Source organism: Tachyglossus aculeatus, chromosome X1 (genome assembly GCF_015852505.1).
Source record: "Tachyglossus aculeatus isolate mTacAcu1 chromosome X1, mTacAcu1.pri, whole genome shotgun sequence".
Classification (NCBI taxonomy): domain Eukaryota; kingdom Metazoa; phylum Chordata; class Mammalia; order Monotremata; family Tachyglossidae; genus Tachyglossus; species Tachyglossus aculeatus.
Window position 1 is genome coordinate 49,382,046 of NC_052101.1, and position 13,328 is coordinate 49,395,373.

At 46.2% G+C, this 13,328-nt stretch overlaps 1 protein-coding gene across 1 annotated transcript in view; it reads right to left on the reverse strand.

Moving 5' to 3' along the window:
- Positions 1 to 10,175, reverse strand: part of SAR1B (secretion associated Ras related GTPase 1B) — a 31,693-nt gene extending 21,518 nt beyond the window's left edge. The window contains exon 1 of the mRNA XM_038772013.1: positions 10,063 to 10,175. The gene's annotated coding sequence lies outside the window, so the exon portion shown is untranslated. The remainder of the gene's footprint in view (positions 1 to 10,062) is intronic.
- Positions 10,176 to 13,328: the final 3,153 nt, after the last annotated feature.

Consider the following 13,328-nt stretch of genomic DNA (forward strand, 5'->3'; position numbering starts at 1 on the left):
TAAGGAACTCTATCAGCTCACTTCCTTTTATCCACATTCTTCTCCCACCACCACCCCCATTCACGCTCTTTTTTCCTCTCAAACTGCCCTTCTCACCTTGCCTCATTTGACTCTCCTACCTCATCTTGCCCTTCCATTCTGCCTGGAAATACTCCCCCTTCTGAGAGGCGAGCAGTGGGTGGCCTTGTGGAAAGAGCATGGGCCTACGAGTCAGAGGACCTGGGTTCTAAACCTGGCTCTGCCACTTCCTTGCTGTGTGACCTTGGGCAGCTCACAACTTCTGGGCTCCTAGGTTCCTTCATCTTCAAGGTAAGGATTCAATACCTGTCTCCCTCCTACTTTAAGACTGTGAGCCCCTGGTTATTAGTACAGCGCTTGGCACGAAGTAAGCACTTAATAAATTCCACTATTATTATTATTATTATCAGATCTGCCAGATCACAGCTCTCCCTCTACACGCCCTTCTGAAATCCCATCTCCTCCTCCACCGGGCTTCCCCCTACCAATTTTTCCTCTCCTCAGGTCATATATGCTCAACTGTCATCTCAGCAATTTTGTGCCACCTCTACTCTAAGAGAGTGCAGTGTGACTTAGTGGAAAGAGCACGGGCTTGGGAGTCGGAGGTTGCGGGTTCTAATCCTGACTCCACCATTTGTCAGCTGTGTGACCTCGGGCAAGTCACTTCACTTCTCTGTGCCTCGGTCACCTCATCTGTAAAACGGGGGTGAAGACTGGGAGCCCCACAGGGGACAACCTGACTACTCTGTATCTACCCCAGTGCTTAGAACAGTGCTTGGCACACAGTAAGCGCTTAACAAATACCAACATTACTATGTACTCATAACCACCCACTCTATTTCTGTATATATGAGTTTGCATAAAACCACCATTTATGCATTATTTCAAGACTTATTTACGCACATCTACATCTTCTCATTCTACTTCCTTTCATCTGTACTTATTGTGTGTGTTTCCCACTAGACTGTAAGCTCCCTGAAGACAGGTTCCAACTCTGCTGCATGCTCCCAAGCCAAGGTGTATGCTCTGAACACAGTAATAATAGTAATAATATTAACTGTGTTAATTAAATGCTTATTATGTGCCAGGCACTGTACTAAGCACTGGGGTGGATACGAGCAAACTGGGTTGGACACCATCCCTGTCCCACATGGGACTCTCCGTCTTCATCCCCATTTTACAGATGAGGTGACTGAGGCACAGAGAAGTGAAGCGGCTTTCCCGAAGTAACGCAGCAGACAAGTAGTGGCAGAATTGGGATTAGAACCGAGGTCCTCCTGACTCCAGGCCCAAGCTCTATCCACTAGACCAGGCCGCTTCTTCTAACTCAATAAATACTATTGATTGATTGATTGCAGTGCCCAAGTTTGCCAGGCTAATTTTTCTACCAATCTTTCATCTTTTTTAAGGGGATCTGTTAAGCGCTTACTATGTGCCAGGCACATACTAAGCACAGGGGTATATACAAGCTAACTGGGTTGGACACAGACTCACAAAGGGCTCAGTCTTAATCCCCATTTTACAGGTGAGGCCCAGAAGTGAAGTGACTTGCCACGGTCACACAACAGACAAGTGGCAGAGATGGGATTAGAACCCAGGTCCTCTGAGTCCCAGGCCCATAATAATAATAATAATAATAATGGCATTTATTAAGCGCTTACTATGTGCAAAGCGCTGGGGAGGTTACAAGGTGATCAGGTTGTCCCAAGCGGGGCTCACACTCTTCATCCCCATTTTACAGATGAGGGAACTGAGGCCCAGAGAAGTTAAGTGACTTGCCCAAAATCCCATAGCTGGCAATTGGCGGAGTCGGCGTTTGAACTCATGACCTCTGACTCCAAAGCCCAGGCTCTTTCCACTGAGCCACGCTGCTTCTTTTGCCAGTAAACTCCTGCTTGAATGCCATCACAAGCCCTGACTTGTCTGGCCGAAGCCAAATAAAAAAGCGTGGCCCTGGGATGGTGTGTACGTGCATACAGTGTCTTGCTCTCTTTTAAGTCTGGTCAATTGGAAGACCTGAAAATCGCCGACCCGCAACCTGGACTACTTTTTGGAATCATTTCCAACCCCTTTGCTATCCCAGGCTGGAGCCTCAAGGCAGTGCCCAGAGATCTGGAAGGGTAGCGGCAGGGTAAAAGGGAGCAGCACAGCATTACCTGCATACTAGGCCACCGATCAGACTCCGGGATCGGGAGGTTTAATGTTTACCGCCCCTCTGTTACTCGATCAATCAATAGGATTTATTGAGCGCTTACTACGTGCAGAGGACTGTACTAAGTTGCTTGGGAGAGTATAATTTAAGAGAATTAGCGGACATGTCGTTAGGGATGGGGGAGCACTGGATATAAGTGGTGCAGGGGACAGAGATGGTGTGAAAGATTACTGCCTCTCTTCCCTCAGTCAGAGAAGACCCTGGGATCGTGACTGATACACATGGTCCAACCTGCACCCAAAGTCTCTCAGAACGGAAACATTTTCGCCTGACAAACGCTTGTTCAAGATTTTTACCTCTTAAACCTAACCTGGATAATTTCACTTCCAAGCATGAACTCACCCCACTATACTGATCTGGGGATTACCCACTTTAGGAGAATTTTTTTTTTTACGGTTTTTCACTTGACATCAGGAGATCCGGTAGGTGCTACTGTCCTTGCTTTATTGCTTCTGAATCATCCACAGCACGTATAAATATGTACATATGTTTGTACGCATTTATTACTCTATTTTATTTGTACATATTTATTCTACTCATTTTATTTTGTTAATATGTTTGGTTTTGTTCCCTGTCTCCCCCTTCTAGACTGTGAGCCCACTGCTGGGTAGGGACCGTCTCTGTATGTTGACAACTACTTCCCAAGCGCTTAGTACAGTGCTCTGCACACAGTAAGCGCTCAATAAATACAACTGAATGAATGAATGAATTCACACACATTAGCAGACTCTTCCTCCTTTCCTAGTTCTCCTCTGGGGACGGTCTTGCACTTTTTAAAAGACAAAAACTTCTTTGTAATACTTGAACCCGAAGGATCCCAGAGCCACAGAAAGACTGTGGCATACGGTATAAAAAAAGTTTCACTTGACAAGGAATCTTGGCACTCTTCCTAGCTCAGTAACTGTTTGCCTTGTGTGACCTTAAACAAACTACTTTACCCTTCTCTGCTTCACTTTTCCCATTTAAACAGTCAGAAAAATAATATTTGCCTACCTACTGACTCCTAGAGACGCTGTGAGAAATGCTGGCCTGACCCTACTAGGGGAAGAGGTGTTTTACTAGAGGAAGAGGTTGTCGTCTTTCTTTAGAAATGGACAGCAGTCCCCCATTTGGATGGAGTCTCCCATCGTTCCTGATGGAAGACTCTCTGTCCTGGGACTTCAAGATCGGGAGCCAGCACCAAGGAATTTAGAGTCACAGTGGTTTGCGCCCAGAACTCTGTTGGGAATTTTGGGAAAGTGTGTCCGACAATGCACCCGCCTGGATGGAATGTGAGGGGGTGTCAGAATAATTACGATAATAATAATGGTGGTATTTGTTCATTCATTCATTCAATCGTATTTATTGAGCGCTTACTGCGGGCAGAGCAGTGTACTAAGTGCTTGGGAAGTACAAATCGTCAACATATAGCCATGGCCCCTACCCAACAATGGGCTCACATTCTAGAAAATGTGCCAAGCACTGTCCTAAGCTCTGGGGTCAATATAAGGTAGTCAGGTTGGACACAGTCCTGTCCCACATGGGGCTCACAGCTTCAATCCCCATTTTACAGAGGAAGTAACTGAGGCACAGAGAGGTGAAGTGATTTCCCCAAGGTCATCCAGCAGACACGTGGCAGAGCCAGAGAAATGGTGAACACACGTGCATGGCACAATGCAAGTTTTTGCATGGCACAATGAGAGTTTTCCTCACCCCAGAGTTCCTCAGGGACATCACCACCTCGATAGTAGACATCTGGTTACATCGACCTCTGATACGGAAGCTACCGGTGGGGGCACCCCCCATTTACAGGGGCCCCAAGACCACGCATGGTCCTTTGGAGGGCTGGACCCCGACAAAGGGCTGCAGGTGAGCCAACGGTCGTGACGTCTTCTCCCACTAAGCGTCACAGATCGTCTCAGACTTGTGGGAGTGGCAGCTGGACCATGCCCATTGACAACGAGGGAGGCTCCTCGGGCTCATGTTCTAGAGTTGGGACTCTGCAGCCTGGGACCACTTGGGGCTGAAAACCCCTTCCAGGCTCCTTTCCTGCCACCCGCGGTGGGGCATGGAAATCTCAGGGGCCCCAGTAGGAGAGATGCCCATCCGGTTGTTGGAGTAGAGAATTAACAGTCGGTTGAGAAGCAGCGTGGCTTAGCGGAGTCAGAGGATGTGGGTTCTAATCCCGCCTCCGCCACCTGTCTGCTTTGTGACCTTAGGCAAGCCACTTAATTTCTCTGTGCCTCAGTTACCTCATCTGTAAAATGGGGATTAAGACTGTGAGCCCCACGTGGGACAACCTGATGACCTTGCATCTACCCCGGTGCTTAGAACAGTGCTTGGCACATAGTAGGTGCTTAACAAATACCATAATTATTATTATACGAATTCTCCAGCTAAAAAAAAAAATGTGTCAGCGATCCTCAAAGCAAATGATGTACGTACACCCCAGCAAGGCCCTGTCTGTCCCCTCTGAATTCACTCAAGTGCAAGATGCAAGGTGAACGTATCTCAAGGCAGCATGGTCTAGTGGAAAGAGCACAGATTTGGGGATCAGGAGACATTCATCATCATCATCATCATCATCAATCGTATTTATTGAGCACTTACTATGTGCAGAGCACTGTACTAAGCGCTTGGGAAGTACAAATTGGCAACATATAGAGACAGTCCCTACCCAACAGTGGGCTCACAGTCTAAAAGGGGGAGACAGGGAACAAAACCAAACGTACTAACAAAATAAAATAAATAGGATAGATATGTACAAGTAAAATAAATAAATAAATAAATAGAGTAATAAGTATGTGCAACCATATATACATATATACAGGTGCTGTGGGGAAGGGAAGGAGGTAAAATGGGGGGGATGGAGAGGGGGACGAGGGGGAGAGGAAGGAAGGGGCTCAGTCTGGGAAGGCCTCCTGGAGGAGGTGAGCTCTCAGCAGGGCCTTGAAGGGAGGAAGAGAGCTAGCTTGGCGGATGGGCGGAGGGATTGGGGGCATTCCAGGCCCAGGGGATGACATGGGCTGGGGGTCGACGGCGGGACAGGCGAGAATGAGGCACGGTGAGGAGATTAGCGGCAGAGGAGCGGAGGGTGCGGGCTGGGCTGGAGAAGGAGAGAAGGGAGGTGAGGTAGGAGGGGGCGAGGTGATGGACAGCCTTGAAGCCCAGGGTGAGGAGTTTTTGCCTGACGCGTAGGTTGCCTGGTAGCCACTGGAGATTTCTGAGGAGGGGAGTAACATGCCCAGAGCAGTTCTGGACAAAGACAATCCGGGCAGCGGCGTGAAGTATGGATGCTAGACCCAGCTCCTCTAGTTGCCCGCTGTGGAACCCAGGATGAGCCGCTTAACTCCTCTGTGCCTTCATTTCTTCATCTGTCAAATGGGGATTCAACACCTGTTCTCCCTCGGTCCTGAGTCTATGAGCCCCATATGGGACAGGGACTGCGTCCAATCTGATTATCTTGGATCTACCCCAGGACTTAGGACAGTGCTTGCCACATAGTAAGGTTATCTCTACAAGCCTTGTGAGAGAAAGGACAATCCATCAACCAATGGTATTTATTGAGTGCTTACTCTGCGCAGAGTACCGTATTAAGTGCTTGAGAGAGCAGTTGGTAGATAGGTTCCCTGTCCACACAGTGCTGATGGTCTAGAGCCAAAAAAGGGGTAAGCTGACTGTCACGGAATGGTAATATGGGTGGGGCAGGTCTGCTCCAAATATTGTCTTTCAAAGCTAACAGGACCTGCTGCAGTTGCCCAGGTAAGCACTTGAGGGGTTAAAAGCGCCCAACTGAGAATAAGACACTCCGGCAACCCACGTGAACAGGTTACACAACCCCGGGAATAGACGATTAATTAAGAAATCTGAAAAGCAAAGGTCAAGAACAAGCATACATATACGCGTCAGCAGATTTATTTATTGCATGAACAAAATACCGAACAGGAAAAGCTTCAGTGAGGCTTAGAAAAATGATCTACTCAAGTAACATAGAAATCAGTGCAGAATGTGTGACGCAACAGAATTTCTCAGATTACCAATGGGAAAATAACTTCTTAGGACCTTGCCACATTAAACTCGGGGGGAACTTTCAATATCTGCAACCAGATGTAGGGTGGTTTTTAGATAAGATTATAAGATTTGCTTTAGGTAGGGGGTTTTCTTAATAACAAAGATGATCAAGTTCCACATATTATAAACTTCAGAGCTGGGTGCGGGGGAAGCAGAAATAATTTACTACCATCTAGAAAAGCAAATGAAAAATTAAGTTGAAATTACTCAATGAACTAGTGGCTTTGGAAAGTGTGGTTTGCCCAAGTAACTTTAAAAAAGGTCACATCTGAACTAATTTAGAACCAAAAAAAAGCATGTGAAATTTTTCTGAAAGTTAGAAGTACTTCATTAACAAGGGAAAGCTTAAACTGTGTTGCAAACACACAAAAAGTAATTAACTGGGGGTGTTTTTTATTAGCTGTTGAAATGCATCATTTTCAAAGTTATTAAATACCACTGATTGATTAAGCCTACAGCTGTGAGGAAGAGGAGTGCTGAAAATGAAATCTGGTTTAGGCAGTGAACTCAAAATATTTCCATAAAGTAGCTGGAAGCCAGTTTGAAGCCTGAAATCCAACCGGAAAGGCTATATTTTCTCCGTCTGAATAGGAGCCAGGCGTGCCCTATTTAAAAAAAAATGCAGATACCCTTTGCTGACAGAAGCCAGCATACCTAACACATGATGGTCATCAGATTCTTATGTACATACAGTATCACCTATCACTTGGCTGTGAAAACTGCGTTTCTCCCCGTTCCCCACTCCTGCCCTCCGCTTTGAAAAATAAAAGGCAAATTATATTTATAAATGCAAGTTAATTGTAAACGCCACAAAAATGAACGTTTAAGACAAACATCAAATTCAGAGTTGATCCTCGATAGCACAGTAGGGCTAAAGGATTAACTGGTAAAGACTGCTGAGGTTTGGCTAAACTTCTAGGCAGGTTAGTATTGAGATGACTAACAATGTCAAACATTAAACTTTGCCCTCTGAACTTTATTAGCTGCATGGACCATAATTCTGAATAATAATTTACTACTACTTCCCTCCTACCAAATTCAGTGCCATTTATTTCTCTTGAAGTCTGAAATAAGCATACTTTTAAGCGCGGGGAAAGACTAAAGTAGCAGGGAGTCAAACCTCAAAAAAATAGGAGAACGCTACATCGGATACTTTAGGATACGCTAAATAGGATATTTTTAAACTCCCCAAATGAAAGAGCTGAAAAGACTGTTCCAACTATTTACAAACAATATTATGATCTAGGATATCCCAGTTGTCCTTCTGGTCCCCTGCTCTGTTTCCTAAAAAGGTGTGAATAAAAGAAATGGATCAAACTGACTGTGGAAAAAAAATGAGAATTACATACAAATAATCTGCTACAAAGATTCAAAATCTGGAAACTTCTCCAACACCACACAAAATCCTGGAACGAACAGTGCGCCTCAGAACACAAATATTCCAAAACGATCGAACGAGAATCAACCATTACCTCACTTTTAAAACAGTATCTTTACGCAAAGGGAACGAGAATTAAAACGTGTTTCAGCCAAGTATGTAAGTGAAGAAATGGGAGGAGGATGAGTGAATCACTACTACAACACTGTGATTAAGAATTACTACTACAGCGTTTTGATTCATGGGCTTCAAAATGTCTTGGCTCTTTGCAATGACTTACTAATGAATTTCAACGCTCAGAGCACAGAAAAATTCGATTACATTACTTGAAATTGTGTTTGGGAACAAATCAAAAATACGCCATAGTAAAAAGTGCCTTTGGCTACATTTCAACACTGTTTTCTCCTAACTTCTCTAACTTCCTTAAAACAAGGCTACAGGGTTTTAGTAAAATTGAGCAAGCAACCGAAAAAATATAAATTGGCCCAAATCAATTACCCGAAAGCACTGCGTACGCTTCAACGATTTTTGTGACAGAAAAAACGTGAACCGAAAATACAGCCGTGTTGGATTTCGGTTCTAAATCACCGGATTAGATCTACCCCCATTTCTTCGCCCGAAAGATCACAAAAATGCTTTGGTGACCATACCTCACACCAGAATATTTAGAACAGATCTATTCTTTTCAGGGAACACGACATAAAGTCAATGCAACGAATTAGGAGAGGTGGAGGACAAATTACGTTTAAAACAGTACATGGATTAGCAACAACAACCCCCGAAAAAAATGTTTTTTGCCTGCTGTACGCAACCTTTGGGTTTCCTCAGGTGAATACACTATTCATCCACATTTTCGCCTGGAAGAAATTCACTCTAAGATGTGCAAGGCGATTTCCTCACAGCTGCAGGAGAATGGGAATGGAAATCGACGGGGCATTCTTCGGCGGGTAAAGGAAACCCTTGTTCTAATAAAACATTAAATCTCTCTCACTATATATACAGATCTATATATACACACCTGACCTATATACAGATAGGTCTACAGTGTTTTATAAATATATATATGTATATATATATACACACACATATATATAACAGTCTTTTAGTCTAAACAGTCTTGATCTATATATAGATAGGTCTACAGTGTTTATTTATTTATATATATATATATAAATAAAACAGTCTTTCAGTCTAAACAGTCTAAACAGTCTTTTAGACTGTGAGCCCACTGTTGGGTAGGAACTGTCTCTATGTTGCCAACTTGTACTTCCCAAGCGCTTAGTAATAATAATAATAATAATAATAATAATTAATAATAATGTTGGTATTTGTTAAGCGCTTACTATGTGCAAAGCACTGTTCTAAGCGCTGGGGGGGGAACACAGGGAGATGAGGTTGTCCCATGTGGGGCTCACAGTCAATCTCCATTGTACAGATGAGGGAACTGAGGCACAGAGAAGTGAAGTGACTTGCCCAAGGTCACACAGCAGGACATGTGGGGGAGGTGGGATTCGAATCCGTGACCTCTGCCTCCCAAGCCCGCGCTCTTTCCACTGAGCTATGCTGTAAGCGCTCAATAAATACGTTTGATTGATATATATATATACGTGTGTGTGTGTGTACGTATGTATATATACACACATACAAATAAGTGCATACATGTGTGTGTCACATATATATATATATATATATATATGAGTATCGTACACAGATATAGTTGTATATTGACTGTAATTGACTTTTAGACTGTGAGCCCACTGTTGGGTAGGGACTGTCTCTCTATGTTGCCACTTTGTACTTCCCAAGCGCTTAGTACAGTGCTCTGCACACAGTAAGCGCTCAATAAATACGATTGATGATGATGATATTGCCGAATTGTACTTTCCAAGCGCTTAGCACAGTGCTGTTCACACAGTAAGCGCTCAATAAACACGACTGGATGAATGGATTCGATATACACTGAATGGAATATATATAAATACACACACACACACACACATCTATATATGCATGTCTATAAATGGAATCTATAGAGACATATCTGGGATCCTGAGTGGGAAATCGTTCCTGGGCAATGCCCACGGGGCCGGTAATGCCCCCCCTCCCCCGGGTGCGCAAACCCTGGAGCTTCTGCCCGGGCCCACTTCCCCCGCCCGGTCTGGGTTTCCACCCAAGTCGATGGCCAAACCGATGCCAACCGCCAAGGCCGAGAAGCGTAGAAACGGTAGAGGCCCGGGGAGCCAGCCGATCCGGGGGGGGGGGTGAAGCTGGTGGCCTGTGAGGCGAAGCCCGGGGCCCCCTCGCGTCCCGCCCGGTGGGGGGGGGGGATGTCTCCGCCCCCGGCCGAGCCCCGGGACAGGGCGGACGGGACGGGACGAGAAGGGACGGGCCCGGCGGCGCTCACCTGCCAGCGGGACAGCGAGACCCCCCTGCTCCTGCTCCTCCTGACGCTGCTGCTGCTGCTGCCGCTCCTGCTCCCGCCGTCGCCGCCAACCCCCTGAGCGCGATGGCTGCCGGGCCCGGTCCCGTCAGCGCCTACTTCCGGCCCCCTCCGCCGCTGGTGTCCCACCGTCTCCGCTCCGGCCGCCCGCCGCCGCCGCCGGTGTCTCACCGTCTCCGCTCCGGCCGCCCGCCGCCGCCGCCGCTCCGGGGTTCCGCCCCCTGCCGCGCCGCGCTTCAGCCCCAGCCCTCCCCTCCTACTTCGCCATTACCTCAGTCAGTCAGTCTGTCATTCATTCATTCAGTCGGTCAGTCAGTCAGTCATTGTCAGTCAGTCACTCATTCATTCAGGTCAGTCACTCAGTCAGTCAGTCAGTCGCATTCAGTCAGTCAGTCGGTCGGTCAGTCAGTCGGTCATTGTCAGTCAGTCACTCATTCATTCATTCAGCCAGTCAGTCGGTCTGTTAGTCAGTCATTGTCAGTCAGTCATTCAGTCAGTCAGTCGGTCCGTCAGTCTGTCTGTCAGTCGGTCATTGTCAGTCGGTCACAGTCAGTCGGTCGGTCATTCAGTCAGCCAGGCAGTCTGTCTGTCACTCATTCAGACAGTCAGTCGGTCGGTCAGTCTGTCAGTCACTCATTCAGTCAGTCGGTCGGTCAGTCGGTCCCTCAGTCAGTCATTGTCAGTCACTCATTCATTCAGTCAGTCGGTCGGTCGGTCAGTCAGTCAGTCATTGTCAGTCAGTCACTCATTCATTCAGTCAGTCAGTCGGTCAGTCAGTCGGTCAGTCAGTCATTGTTAGTCAGTCATTCAGTCGGTCGGTCAGTCAGTCAGTCATTGTCAGTCAGTCAGTCAGTCAGTCGGTCAGTCAGTCATTGTCAGTCAGTCAGTCTGTCTGTCACTCATTCATTCAGTCAGTCAGCCCGTCATTGTCAGTCAGTCACTCATTCATTCAGTCAGTCAGTCGGTCATTCAGTCAGCCAGGCAGTCTGTCTGTCACTCATTCAGTCAGTCAGTCGGTCGGTCAGTCTGTCAGTCACTCATTCAGTCAGTCAGCCAGTCATTCATTGTCAGTCAGTCCGTGTCAGTCAATCAATCAATCCATCAATCATATTTACTGAGCGCTTACTGTGTGCAGAGCACTGTACTTAGCGCTGGGAAGTACAAGTCAGCAACACATAGAGACAGTCCCTACCCAATAGTGGGCTCACAGTCTAGGGGTTCCACCCACAGCGGCGCAGCGCTTCAGCCCCAGCCCTCTCCTCCTACTTCGTCATTACCTCAGTCAGTCAGTCAGTCAGTCAGTCACTCAGTCAGTTTGTCTGTCAGTCATTCATTCAGTCAGTCGGTCGGTCAGTCAGTCGGTCGGTCAGTCAGTCAGTCATTGTCAGTCAGTCACTCATTCAGTCAGTCTGTCTGTCTGTCACTCATTCAGTCAGGCAGTCTGTCACTCATTCGGTCAGTCACTCATTCGGTCAGTCACTCATTCAGTCAGTCGGTCATTCATTCATTCATTGTCAGTCAGTCCATGTCAATCGATCAATCAATCAATCGTATTTACTGAGCGCTTACTGTGTGCAGAGCACTGTACTAAGCGCTTGAGAAGTACAAGTCGGCAACACATAGAGACGGTCCCTACCCAACAGCGGGCTCACGATCTAGAAGGGGGAGACAGAGAACAAAGCCAAACATACTAACAAAATAAAATAAATAGAATAGATATGTACAAGTAAAATAAATAAATAAATAAATAAATAGAGTAATAAATATGTACAGACATATATACATATATACAGGTGCTGTGGGGAAGGGAAGGAGGTAAGATGCGGGGGATGCAGAGGGGAACAAGGGGGAGAGGAAGGAAGGGGCTCAGTCTGGGAAGGCCTCCTGGAGGAGATGAGCTCTCAGTAGGGCCTTGACATTCAGTCATTCATTGTCAGTCAGTCACTCATTCATTCATTCAGTCAGTCAGTCAGTCGGTCTTTCATTCAGTCTGTCTGTCACGCATTCATTCATTCAGTCAGTCAGTCATTCAGTCGGTCGGTCGGTCAGTCAGTCAGTCAGTCACTCATTCATTCATTCAGTCAGTCAGTCAGCCATTCATTCATTGTCAGTCGGTCAGTGTCAGTCAGTCGGTCGGTCGGTCAATCATTCAGTCATTCATTCAGTCATTCAGTCAGTCAGTCAGTCGGTCGGTCGGTCAATCATTCAGTCACTCTCATTCAGTCAGTTGATCAGTCAGTCATTCATTGTAAATCATTCTTCAGTCAGTCAGTCAGTCATTCATTCTGTCGGTCAGTCAGTCATTCAGTCACTCAGTCAGTCGGTCAGTCAGTCAGCCATTCATTCATTCATTCATTCATTTACTCATTCATTCATTCATTCAATTGTATTTATTGAGCCATGACTGTGGGCAGAGCACTGTACCAAGCCCTGCTTCCCAGCCATGTGACCTTAGGCAACTTGCTTCACTTCTCTGTGCTTCAGAGAAGTAGCGTGGCTCAGGGGCAAGAACCCGGGCTTGGGAGTCGGAGATCGTGGGTTCTAATCCTGGCTTCACCACTTGGTAGTTTGTGACTTCAGACAAGTCACTTCACTTCTCTGGGCCTCGGTTACCTCATCTGTCAAATGGGGATTAAGACTGGAAGCCCCCCGTGGGACAACCTGATCACCTTGTAACCTCCCCAGTGCTTAGAACAGTGCTTTGCACATGGTAAGCACTCAATAAATGCCATCATTATTATTATTATTACCCCAGCACTTAGAACTGTGCTTGGCACATAGTAGGTGCTTAACAAATACTAACATGATTATTATTATTATTATTCAGTCACCTCATCCGGAAAACGGGGATGGAAACTGTGAGCCCTACGTGAGACAACCTGATTACCTTGTATTCATTCATTCAACCGTATTTATTGAGCGCTTACTGGGTGCAGAGCACTGTACTAAGCGCTTGGGAAGTACAATTTGGCAACAGATAGAGATGGTCCCTACCCAACAACGGGCTCACAGTCTAGAAGGGGGAGACAGACAACAAAACAAAACAAGTAGACAGGCGTCAATACCATCAAAATAGATAAATAGAATTATAGGCACATAATAATAATGATGATGATGGCATTTATTAAGCACTTACTATGTGCAAATCACCGTTCTAAGCGCTGGGGAGGTTACAAGGCAATCAGGTTGTCCCACAGGGGGCTCACAGTCTTAATTAATAAAATAAATAG